Source organism: Geotrypetes seraphini, chromosome 2, assembly GCF_902459505.1.
Source record: "Geotrypetes seraphini chromosome 2, aGeoSer1.1, whole genome shotgun sequence".
In the NCBI taxonomy this organism is placed as follows: domain Eukaryota; kingdom Metazoa; phylum Chordata; class Amphibia; order Gymnophiona; family Dermophiidae; genus Geotrypetes; species Geotrypetes seraphini.
The window spans coordinates 238946148-238958677 of record NC_047085.1 but is presented as its reverse complement, the minus strand read 5'-3'; the positions used below and the strand labels follow the sequence as shown (position 1 = coordinate 238958677).

Here is a 12530-nt window from a genome sequence, read left to right as displayed (position 1 = left end):
TTTTATGAAATGGGACCCACTAAATCTAAAATACAGTAAGGCATCAGCACTTGTTAGCAAATCTGGCCTTAACTGTTTTGGGGGTGCACAGTCTAAGAACTACAAGAAAAGTTGGTTGCCTCATTCAACTGTGTAACAGCAGGTATTTGAACACATAAGACAATTCTATAAGCTGGTGCCAAGAGCTACACATTTATAATGTTGAAGGAGACCAATCATATAACAGCATATATAATAAATAAGAATTGCCAACACCAGTTTTTACTAAGGGGGAAAAAAAAAAAGACCTCAGACATCCCTCAAATGAGGTGGCTAATGTACTTACACCTCTTGATCAGGGTCAATTTAATCACAGGTCAAAAAAACCTTCAAAAAACCAAATAATAGCAACAGCAGGAGCATGTCAACAGGCACTTATCTTATGTCTTCCATGATCCCAATGGGGGCCCGTTTCACTGCCCGATTCATCAGGGAACCCGAAGAAAAAAAATCATTTAGGGCTCCTTTTACGAAGCCGCGGTAGCGGCTTTAACGCGCGTGACTAGCCGAAAAACTACCACCTGCTCAAGAGGAGGCGGTAGCAGCTAGCGAGGCCGGCAGTTTAGTGCACGCTATTACATGCATTAAACCGCTACCCCGCCTTCATAAAAGGAGCCCTTAATATAGTGCCCAAAAAATCATCACAACTGTGATTATTTTTTTCTTTTCTTTCGGTCCCCTGATGAATCAGACAATGAAACAGGTCCCCATTGGGATCATGGAAGACATAAGATAAAGTGCCTATTGACATGCTCCTCCTATTTGATGTTAATGCTTTTTGTTTGGGGGGGGGGAGGCTGACCTATAATTAAGTTGACCCCAATCAAAAGGTGTAAGTACATTACACACCTCAGTTGTAGGGTATCTGAGGTCCGCCCCCCCCCCCCCCCATTATAAATTGTGCTGGTCATCCTGTGGTCTCTTTCAACATTGTGAATCTGTAGATCAGGGTCTCCAAAGTCCCTCCTTGAGGGCCGAATCCAGTCAGGTTTTCAGGATTTCCCCAATGAATATGCATGAGATCTCTGTGCATGCACTGCTTTCAATGCATATTCATTGGGGAAATCCTGAAAACCCAACTGGATTCAGCCCTCAAGGAGGGATTTTGGAGACCCCTGCTGTAGATGTTCAATTAGCTGGAGAAAGTTTCCTGGTTTTGAAGATTTAAGTTGTCCTAGAGCAGGGGTAGGGAACTCTGGTCCTCGAGAGCCATATTCCAGTCGGGTTTTCAGGATTTCCCCAATGAATATGTATTGAAAGCAATGCATGCAAATAGATCTCATGCATATTCATTGGGGAAATCCTGAAAACCCAACTGGAATATGTCTCTCGAGGACCGGAGTTCCCTACCCTGTCCTAGAGCTACACACCACTTGTGCGTGTTTTCAAGCATAAGTGCACTATGCGCACTCTGGAGAGTAGCGTCTAAGTGTTATAGCACGTAACTCCAAGATAGGTGTAAAATATTGAAGGTGCATGGGCATATAGCCCCATTAACTTATAGAATACTATCAGTTACATGAGTCTCTTTGCACAGCTCTGCATGACCATTTACTCCCACCATTGACATGGCATAAGGGGTCATGTGTGAATTCTGGTGCATCAATATTCTTTTATGATTTAGGTGAACCCGAGTGTCATTATAGCATTAGCATTAAGCCTATACTTTGTAGTACCTAAATCAAAGTGCAAAGTAATAGAATTTCCTCCATGGAGGCCGAAAGCCTCGTGCTTACACAAGAGCAAAAATGAAATAAAAAAAAAAAAAGTGTGATCTACCTAACACTCCAAGGGCTCTTTTTACGAAGGCGCATTAGCAGTTTAATGCACGTAATAGCGCACGCTAAACCGCCGGCCGCACTAGCCGCTACTGCCTCCTCTTGAGCAGGCAGTAGTTTTTCGGCTAGCGCAGGGGTTAGCGCGTTAAACCCGCTAACGCGTCTTCGTAAAAGAAGCCCCAAGTTAATACACATGAGTATTTTAGATCCTTACACAACAGTGTTTTAAGTTAAATAAAATCTATGTCTACAAGAAACTCTTTTGATCAGCTAGGGCAGGGGAATGCCAGAATCCTGTAGGGTTTTCAGGATTTCCCCAATGAATATGCATGAGATCTATTTGCATGCACTGCTTTCAATGCATATTCATTGGGGAAATCCTGAAATCCCTACTGGATTCCGGCCCTCGAGGGCCAGAGTTGCCCACCCCTGTGCTAGGGGCTGATCTCAGTAAGAAGTACCTCTTATTTCTTCCCTACAGTAATAATAGCAAGCATGGTGTGCTATGTGTAGAACAGTCTACACGTAGCAAAACCAGAATACAAACCGTAAGAGGGACCATGGATATAATAAATATAAAAGACACCTAAGTGGGCCATCTTGAAACAATACCTATGATCATGTTCCATCATGCTGCTGTTCAAATTTGGTTTTCTTATTCAGCACTGTCTTTTTCTGTTATATTTAATAGTTGTAAACCACTTTTGATACAATTGTTATGGAAGTTAGTGAATCAGGAACCCAAAATAAACCAAATGTCTTATCATTCTATAATTCCGAAACTAATGCATGTCCCAAATGCAATAGAATAGTATTGCTTTTATTCACCTTTTTTAATCTCATTATATTGTACACCTTTTAGACACTTGTTTTGATAGACGATATTATAAAGAAACTTGAAACTTGATCTTTCATTAAATAATCATTCAGACATGACGACAAGTCTCAACCTGCCTCTAAACCCCTTACTTCAATATAAGGTGTCAAAGACCAATACACCATTTAGTGGGGAGGTGTAGCAACTTATTCAGCTCCTCAGCCTTTTGTCCTCCAATGTCCAGTAGTTACATTTCTGCTAGAAGTGTGCAGGCTCTGAAAATCAACTGCTAATGTGGCCCAGTAAGAGCCAATAGTGGACAATAATTTTAAAAGAATGCTCATCTCACAATTATCTTTTAAAAAAAGGCTACAAGAAACCTCTTGTATACTGCCATAATTTGCAAGATATGCTCACACAGAAGAAATGAAGGCCATGCAGGTCCTTTTTCTATCGAGACTTGTTGCACAGGGAGAGAATAGGAAAAATTTATTTGGCCTCTGGCCCAAAACAAGAGAGCTCTACAACTGAATAGTTACACACAGCATTACGTGCACACATCTATGTACAAATCTTGCAATCCACAATAAATTCTAACTGTACATCTAATGGTATATCGTGCCAATACAGTCATACTACTACTGTATGCTTGTGCTGTATAGAAAGTCTTCACTAAAATAAAAGTAAAATATTGAAGCATTTTATGGACCTCAGACTATTAAAAGATAGTGGGCTAGGGGCTTTAATCTTTACACTAACGCTACCCACTTGTTGGCAGAACGCCTATTCTGAAATCTCTATGAATAAAATCTCAAATTGTCATTTCTATGTTTACTGTTGCATTTTCAATCCACTGGATAATGGAAGCACAGGAGGGAAAATGGAGTGCCTTCCTCCATCTTTGCAGGATCTTGAATGACTACAGAATTAATCAGAGACAGAATTGTCTTGGCTCCTCATTCTAAATTTCACGAATTCTCTGCTCATTAGCAATCACTTCAGGGCAAGAATCTGCCATTTGACTCTCAAAAGATGAAACTCAATAAACTAAGAGGACACAGTGCTAAGTGCAGATGCTGAAATGGCTGTCATGCTCCCAGCACACCCTTCTGAAAGCCATTTTGTAAATGAATAGCCTTAAACTGCTGGCACCCGGTTCTTCTGTCAACTGCTCTAAGCACATCTTTTCACCTTCTCACATGGCTATCATACCACCAAATAACACCCCATGGCCCAACTGCTTGGCATTATTAGCTACAACCTGAGTACTTCAGATGTGTGCTAAATATTTCAATAGGAAAAGCAGTCAGCCATTATATGTGATTTTTCCTCATCCCTAAAAAGACTTAAAAACGCATTAATCAGAATTTTATTAGCAAAATACATAATTGGTTTCATGAAAAAAGAGAAACCAAAAAAAAAAAAGCTTAACAGAAAGGATTCGTTGTAATAGGAAAAAAAATTAAGGGCACATGTTGGTTGCTTGAGTTCCCATTGTTTCCACTAATTCTGCTAGAAGGCTGATTGATGATGGAGAGGTGCAGCCCGTGTCTGACTCCCTCCCCCTCGTCTCTCGTTCTCTCCACGCCCTACTCCGCAGCGCATGCGCGAGGGGAAGACAAAGGAATAGGTAATTACCGTACAGTTCCCATTCATTTCCACTGCAGTGCGAGTAGTTAGCGAAAAGGATCCGCTACTGTAGCGCTCACACTCGCACTCGGGGGATACGTGATCGACATTTTGACAGCTCCACGTCCAGGGCTATTTCGAAATGCTATTTAAACACCTCTCCAATCTAAGCTCCTCCAACATCCCTTAATTGTCCAATTAAAAAAAAAAAATGTCAATGCACTGAATTCTTGTGGAGTCCTGTCCATATCGTGTGTAGCATGAGAGAACAAAGCACTAACCGCTGACAGATTCCAGTGTGGCCTCCAGGAATAAAGTATAAGATTGATAAATACACGCTTAAAAAAATAATAATAATAATAAGAGTTGCTCATTGCAATAATGTTTTTTTTGTTAAAAGGAGGCAATCTCTACGAGCTCTGCAAATCATTGTCTGGTTGCAAGCTGTCAGGGGATCCTGTTGCTGATCCCGCCAAACATTTGCATGAATGGTTGGGGGATGGGAAGGAAGGGGGGGGGAGCGAAGAATGGAGAAATTAAAGCCATCCTTTCCAGAGGCTCCGTCTTTTTCCAAGTCTCTGATTTACGACCACAAAAGGAGCCAGTCACCATTACCAGAAAAGCTTTAACTCCTTGACACCAAAGCAAAAACGGATTGTCAAAGAAGTCACTCGGAGCGGTCAGTTAGGAGTTACGGCTAGAAGTACAAATTTTTCATCTATACATTTGTTCCTAGTAATATTGACTTAAGAGCTGCCGTGCCTGTAATTTCAACCCTCGATCCCGGCGTGACCACAATCTACCTAAAATTCACTGAGCACAGCCACCAGCTAGTGACAATTGGAAATGAAATAAAAGCCTAAATAATCAGCAACCCCGTTGCAATTAAAAATTAACAGTAAGAGCACCTCCCACAGAATTAGTTTTACCCAAAGACGTAAAGCACAATATCTTCAAAAGTCACACCAATATTGGTTTTATTATTATTTTTTTTTTTTTTTAGATATGGAAGAACCGCCCCCATTTCTTTTTTTTTTTTTAACCACCGGGTTCTTAGCTCCGAGAGGCGTTATTATTTGTTTAAGGAGATTGTTTTTTTGATTCAAGATTATTTTTTAATATCCTTTTCAATTGAACCATTCCACGCTAAGATGTGCAAGCGGGGGACACTCCCCGTCCCTCTCCAGCCCTCAACCCCCCCCCCCTCACTTTAGAAGACAGACTCATGCATCTAGTTTATGCCAAGTGTAACAGGTATATGCTCTGCGCGCCCAGGCTCTTTTGCTTCTTACCTTGCGCAGCTGCCCCTTTGACCGCTTTCCCTCGTGCCACAGTCCTGCTTCCCTAACGCCTGCCTGGGTTGGAGTGAGTGACTAGCGCCTGCTGGAGCTCTGCCGCTGTTGCTGCTGCCTCTGCATTTCTCTCCCTCCTCCCCCCTCAGCACACACACACCCTCCCCCTTCCTTTCTCTCTGGCTCCGGGTGGTTCAAAAGGCAGGCTTGAGATGATTTTTTTTTTTTAGATTCGGGTGTTCCTATACTTCCAATTTAGGAGGGCACTGTGATCCAAATTTATAAATGATGGCGTGCAAACTAAAAAAAAAAAAAAAGGTAGAGTTTTAGGCTAAAAGGCTACATGGTTTGATAACTTGCATGCAAGCGGCTTAATAGGGTGCGATTTCCTGAATATCTCTGTTGCATTGAGATAGTAAAAGGAGGGGGAGGGGTACGAGTCAAATCCCTTCCCAGCCCCTTTCTCTCTAGGCAGGAAAGGGGGAGGGAGGAAGCTGCTTTGGTAATAGCCGACCGTATATACTACAGAGATTTACAGTCACTCTTCCTATCACCAGCTAGCCCCTCCTTTGCTGTGCAAGCATTTCCTTCCCTTACCTTTTATTACTCTTTTACTATTTTCCTAGCAGAATCCCTTCCTCTATTACCATCTATATACCTTCCTAGTACCTCTATTACCATCTATATACCTTCCTAGTACCTCTATTACCATCTATATACCTTCCTAGAAAAGAAAAGCCATCTTACCTAGCTTTGAGGTGCCTGTTTTGGAGGCCTGGGCATGAAAGTATCTTTAACACCCTACTTAGGGAGAGCTGCCAGTCACTCCCTGACCTACCTTCTCTCCTTAAACCAGGTTTTCCCAAACCTTTCCTTTGGGGGGAGACTCGCAGCCAATCAGGTTTTTCCAGATTCTCATAATGCATATGCATGAGAGAGATTTTGAAAGCAGTAAATGCATGCAATATGCATGTAAGTCTCTCATGCATATTCTGCTATGAATATCCTGAAAGTCTGTCTGGCTAGGAAATACTCCCAGATGGCTTGAGAACACTATAGCATGGGTATATTTACAGTGTATAAAGGTATTAATATTTCATGTGAACTGTTTTCTTATTTATTTTTCCTCTAAAATGTATCTCAGAGCTACGGAGTTATACAGTTGTGGGAGAGAGACACATTGGTCAGCCCTGATTTTATTTTCAGTTCAAATCTTCTTTACTAAAAAATGTATAATAAAAAACATAAAACAAAGATATGATAATAATGTTAGCAAGTAAAATGTCAATACTTGTATCTACCATGCCTAATGTGTAATATCAAGAAATCACTTAAAGGGATACTAAATTTTACAATGCTTGGTAATACATTTAAATTTTTCAGCAATATATCAATATGAATCTTATATGTTTTTCTGGCATAAAGAGAGCCACCAAAAATTGAAATAAGAATACATTATTCTTCCATTCTTTAAGTATCATCTTGAAAGCAACGACTACTACTTATCACTTATATAGCGCTGAAAAGCATATGCAGAAATGTACATTTTGACATTTACAGATGGTCCTTGCTTGGAAGAGCTTACAATCGAACTTAGACATGAGTTAAGGGGAGAATTTTTTCGAGGGACATAACTGATTTACCCCTCCCCCCCTTTTACAAAACCGGTAGTGCTGTTTTTAGTTCCGGTCGCAGTAGTTACAGCTACGACGCTCATAGTGAGAGTTGGAGCTGTTACCACCGCGCTACGATTTTGTAAAAGGTGGGGATTGGTACACGCTAACAATTAGCATGCGCTAAACCAGGGGCAGGGAACTCCGGTCCTCGAGAGCCGTATTCCAGTCGGGTTTTCAGGATTTCCCCAATGAATATGCACGAGATTATTTTGCATGCACTGCTTTCAATGCATATTCATTGGGGAAATCCTGAAAACCCGACTGGAATAAGGCTCTCGCGGACCAGAGTTCCCTACCCCTGCGCTAAACGCTAAGATGATCCTTACATTCCTATAGACGTCTTAGCATTTAGCGCAAACTAAGTGCTCCTTTTACAAAACCATATTAGGCCTTATTAATCACCAGGTTGGGGTTGGAATTTGGATAAGTAGTATTACCTCATGTGATAGGTTTTGAGCACAGATAGATCTCAGTCTGTAGAAGTGGGGGAGGGGATCAGCAGGAGGGGTTTGAATTTGGTATCTTTCTGTGGTTCTTTGGCTGCACTTTTTCAGCTCCAGCTCCTAAATTTCTCCTTCACATCTATTTAACCCATAGGCTCGGATGCATAAAAATTGTCATTAAAATCCTGTGGATCCGATAAATTGCCGATTTGAAAACGGCGATCGATGTTCAAACAACTTTGTATGCAAATGAGTTTCATGGAAGTGCGATAAAAGTGGCTGCCACATGCACAGAATAGTTCATTTGATACAGGCACAAAATGTGCACATGTGCCAGGGAAAGCTACGTAGGCATGCATGAGCGTCAATCCTAAGCATACTTTATTGTTACACATCAAGGGCGTCAACAGCTGTAAGGCATTTGTGTCAGAAAAGCGATTTTAAAAGACCACTAGTCGTGATTTTCCTGCTTTTTAAGCAGTTGGAAAAGTGAACAGTCAGGAGGCATTGTGACCTTTCACGGGCTTTTACATTTTACAGCATAAACAATATCCCTAGATCAGGGCTGCCCACATCCGGTCCTCGAGATCTACTGGCAGGCCAGGTTTTCAGGATATCCACAATGAATATGCATGAGAGAGATTTGCATACCAAGAAAGCAGTGCAGGCAAATATCTCTCATGCATATTCATTGTGGATATTCTGAAAACCTGGCCTGCCAGTAGATCAGGGATGTCCAATGTCGGTCCTCGAGGGCCGCAGTCCAGTCAGATTTTCAGGATTTCCCCAATGAATATACATGAGGTCTATTTGCATGCACTGCTTTCATTGTATGCTAATAGATCTCATGCATATTCATTGGGGAGATCCTGAAAACCCGACTGGATTGCGGCCCTCGAGGACCGACATTGGACACCCCTGCAGTAGATCTTGAGGACTGTTGGACACCCCTGCAGTAGATCTTGAGGACTGGACTTGGGCAGCCCTGCCCTAGATGCTTTGCACTTTTTCTTGTCATAAAGCAAGTAACAGCCAATGAACATTATATACACGTGTCCATGGATAGATAGAGGGGAGGGGGCGGAGAAGTAGCAGCAAACCATGCAAATACTTTATAGCCAGTGGTTCCCAACCCTGTCCTGGAGGACCACCAGGCCAATCGGGTTTTCAGGCTAGCTCTAATGAATATGCATGAGAGAGATTTGCATATAATGGAAGTGACAGGCATGCAAATCTGCTCCATGCATATTCATTTAGGGCTATCCCAAAAACCCGATTGGCCTGGTGGTCCTCCAGGACAGGGTTGGGAACCACTGCTTTATATCAATATTGATGAACAAAAACAAGGGGGCGCTAAAAAGTTCTTGGCCCATGGCTCGTTCCTCACTTGATAATATTTTTTGTCGCAGATTGAACCAATGCACTAAAAATATGTAGGATTTTCACAGTTCTCTGGTTGGGGTGGAAATTTTCAACACCCCCCTCATATGCTTCCCCCTTTTAACAGTCATGCATAAGACGCACCTTTAACACATGTGCTTAAAACATGCTTATAACGTGTATATTGTCCTCCTCCACAATGATGGCAAATATGATGATAAATGTTATTTCAATTTCATGGCAGACCTGTTGGTAACACACAACAGGTCTAGAACCTGTCGGTAATTTCAGTTCATTAGAAGTTGGTGCTACATTTTCTGCATCGTTAAGCAATGTTAGGGCAAGGGTCAGAGTGCTTGTTTTAATATTAATTACCTTATTTGCATAGCAGAGTCAGAAGCCACAATGAACCAACGGAAGAACCCGCAGTGAGCCATTATGTGCATCAGTTGGTAAATTGCTTTGAGGCTAAACCAGTTCAAACTGGCTTAGCAACAATCATTAAATGCACTGTGAGTTGTCACTCATACCAGAGATTCTTCCTTGACCAAATAGCTTTTCCCCTCTCTGCTTTGCTATTAAGTGCAAGAAGTAGCTGTTGGCTTCCAAGTCTTCTGAGGAGAGGAGAAGTGAGGTTTTATGTTCTTCTGTTCCTTAAGCTAATTTTTTTTTTCCTTTAATGAAAGGATGAATGGGTAATGTGCTTCCACCTCTATTTCCACCTCTATTTCTTTGGTTTTGCTTCATCCCATTTAGTTATTCCTTCCCTGGTGTCACTCCCCCTCCCCCCTTCCATATTTTTTTTTTTCCTTTTTGGTAAAGTCCATAAAAACATACTGGGGCCTACATGGGCATAAACCCATGCAAGACCTGATCTGCTTCAGTTGCTCCTGGTATCTACCCACACTCACAGCCAATACAGAGGTCTCACTCCAGGACTTCAGTATGGAATTAGGTTCACAGCTCAACAGTCCTCAACTGCTTAAGATGAACCTCAAGGGCCCAAGGAGGCTAAGTTGCCCATTAGGCTGATTCCTAGGGCAATAATTCTTAGCCCTGGTCCTAGGGAACCCCCGGCCAGTCATTTTCAGGATAACCCTAATGAATATGCATAAGAGAGACCTGCATTTAATGGAGGAGATAAGCATTCACCTATGTCTCATGCATATTCATTAGGGATATCCTGAAACCCCCAACTGGCTGGAAGGTCATTCTGGACAAAGTAACCCTATGTGAGGGAGCAATACATCAGGTGTTTTAGTTACAGCAGTGTTTCTCAACTCCGGAGTATTCCTTACATCAGGTTTTCAGGAATATGTGTAGACTCGATTTGCATACACTGCCTCCTCCATTATAAGCAAATTTCTTTAATGCATATTCATTTTGGATTTCTTGAAAACCTGATTTACAGCACAGAGAAGCCACTACCAAACACTGTGGTTCACAAGTAGGATTTGTACCTTAAGGCAGGGGTTCTCAACCCAGTGCTTAGGACACACCTAGTTAGGACTGGGTTGAGAATTCCTGCATTAAAAGCGCACCCATGAAATCCATCCGCAGGTCCTGTCAGTGAAAGGGAATGGGACTTGTATACTGCTTTTTTGTGGTTACACATTCAAAATGGTTTATTGCAATGTATCGCAAAATGTGTGCCACGACGAGATTCCAGGTGTACCATGAGAAGTGCTGGCTGAATACCTACAGAACATGCCTCTCGTACCCGCACCCCTCACCACCACCACCGTACCAATTTCAGGTTGAGCAAGCTCAGGGCCCCATCTGAAGGACCTCCGCACATGCGTGGATGCTGACATGATGATGTCATCATCACATTGACGTCCCGGAGGCCCTCCAGTCATGGCCTCGTGTTTAGTATGCCACGGCTTGAAAATGTTTACGACACACTGGTTTACGGCATATCCCGGTCCTTATTTTGTACCTGTGGCAATGGAGGATTAAGTAACTTGCACAAGGAACAACGCTGGGATTTGATCCCACAACCTCTGGGTGCTGAGGAAGCTCTACCACTAGGCCACTCCTCACCGCCAAGATAAAATTACAAATCCACCTAGGCCTAGAACAGGAGCAGGCAACAGCAGTCCTCGAGGGCCACAATCTAGTTGGGTTTTCAAGATTTCTACAATGAAAAGGTTTGAGATCTATCAGCATACACGGGAAAACCACACGCAAATCAATCTCATGCATCTTCATTGTGGAAATCTTGGAAGCCAAACTGGATTGAGGCCATTAAGGACCCCCATGGTTACCCACCCCCTGGCCTAGGAGCTATGAAACTTCTCCACTAAGATCATCTAGACAGGAGGCACAGTCCAGAGCCAGCCCAATCATGATGCAATACTAGGCAGCTGCCAGGGTGGCAACTTCTAGGCCAGTGGCTCTCACCCCAGTCCTCAGGGCATACCCAGCCAATTGGGGTTTTTTCCTGCTGTCCATATTGAGTATGCACGATAACTATTTAACATACAATGGAGGCAGTGCATGCAAATAAACTCATGCATATTCATTAGGCGAAACCGGAAAGCGCCACTGAGTTGCAGCTTTCTGTTCTAGTATATAATGATATGATGTGTAAAAATTCAGTCACTGTGACCACCTTTTATTGATTGTATATCTGTGTGTGGTGTTATTTTGGATTGTTGTATATTGGTGTTGACAATAAAATTTTCTAGAAAGTGATAATTAGGACTGAACGGAAATCCTGAATATTCAACAGCTTTGGTGGTAGTCTTATAGTTAAAAGCTGAAAAATATGCAACCGCACCTCTCACAGACCGTTTCTCTGGGCTACTTAAAAACACACTAGTGCTCGGGGGGAAAAAGCGACAGTCTTCGTTGTACAACCACCAGTCTGTCGCCTCATGGGGGGGAGGGGAGACTTGATTCAAGATTCTTTTTTTCTATCCTTTTCAATTGAACCATTCCATTCCACCATGTGCAAGCGGGGGGCACTCCCCGTCCCTCTCCGTCCCTCTCCAGCCCTCAACCCCCCCCCTCACTTTAGAAGACAGACTCATGCATCTAGTTTATGCCAAGTGTAACAGGTATATGCTCTGCGCGCCCAGGCTCTTTTGCTTCTTACCTTGCGCAGCTGCCCCTTTGCCCGCTTTCCCTCGGACCACAGTCCTGCTTCCCTAACGCCTGCCTGGGTTGGTGTCTCGCTTGCCGGGACCGGAGTGAGAGATCTGCTGTTGCTGCCTCTGCATTTCTTCCTCCTCCCCCCTCAGCACACGCCCCTCCCCCTTCCTTTCTCTCTAGCTCCGGGTAGTTCAAAAAGGCAGGCTCGAGCGGCTTTTTTGTTGTTGTTGTTAAGATTAATTTGTGGGTGATGTACTTACGCTCTGGTTTAGGAGGGCGCTGTGAGCCAGGGGTTTTGGTTTTGTTTTTGATTTTTTTTTTTAAATAAATGATGGCATGCAAACTAAAAGGCAGGGATTTATTCTGGGAAGGCTGCATGG

General features: G+C 42.8%; 1 protein-coding gene across 2 annotated transcripts in view; it reads right to left on the bottom strand.

Moving 5' to 3' along the window:
• The window catches only part of BASP1 (brain abundant membrane attached signal protein 1), a 163507-nt gene extending 151219 nt beyond the window's left edge, over positions 1 to 12288 (bottom strand). The window contains exon 1 of one of the 2 annotated variants that reach the window (XM_033935257.1): positions 12155 to 12288. The gene's annotated coding sequence lies outside the window, so the exon portion shown is untranslated. Of the gene's footprint in view, positions 1 to 5555; positions 5694 to 12154 lie in introns of those variants that run through there. The other variant, XM_033935258.1, reaches the window with a different exon arrangement.
• Between the last annotated feature and the right edge of the window lie 242 nt (positions 12289 to 12530).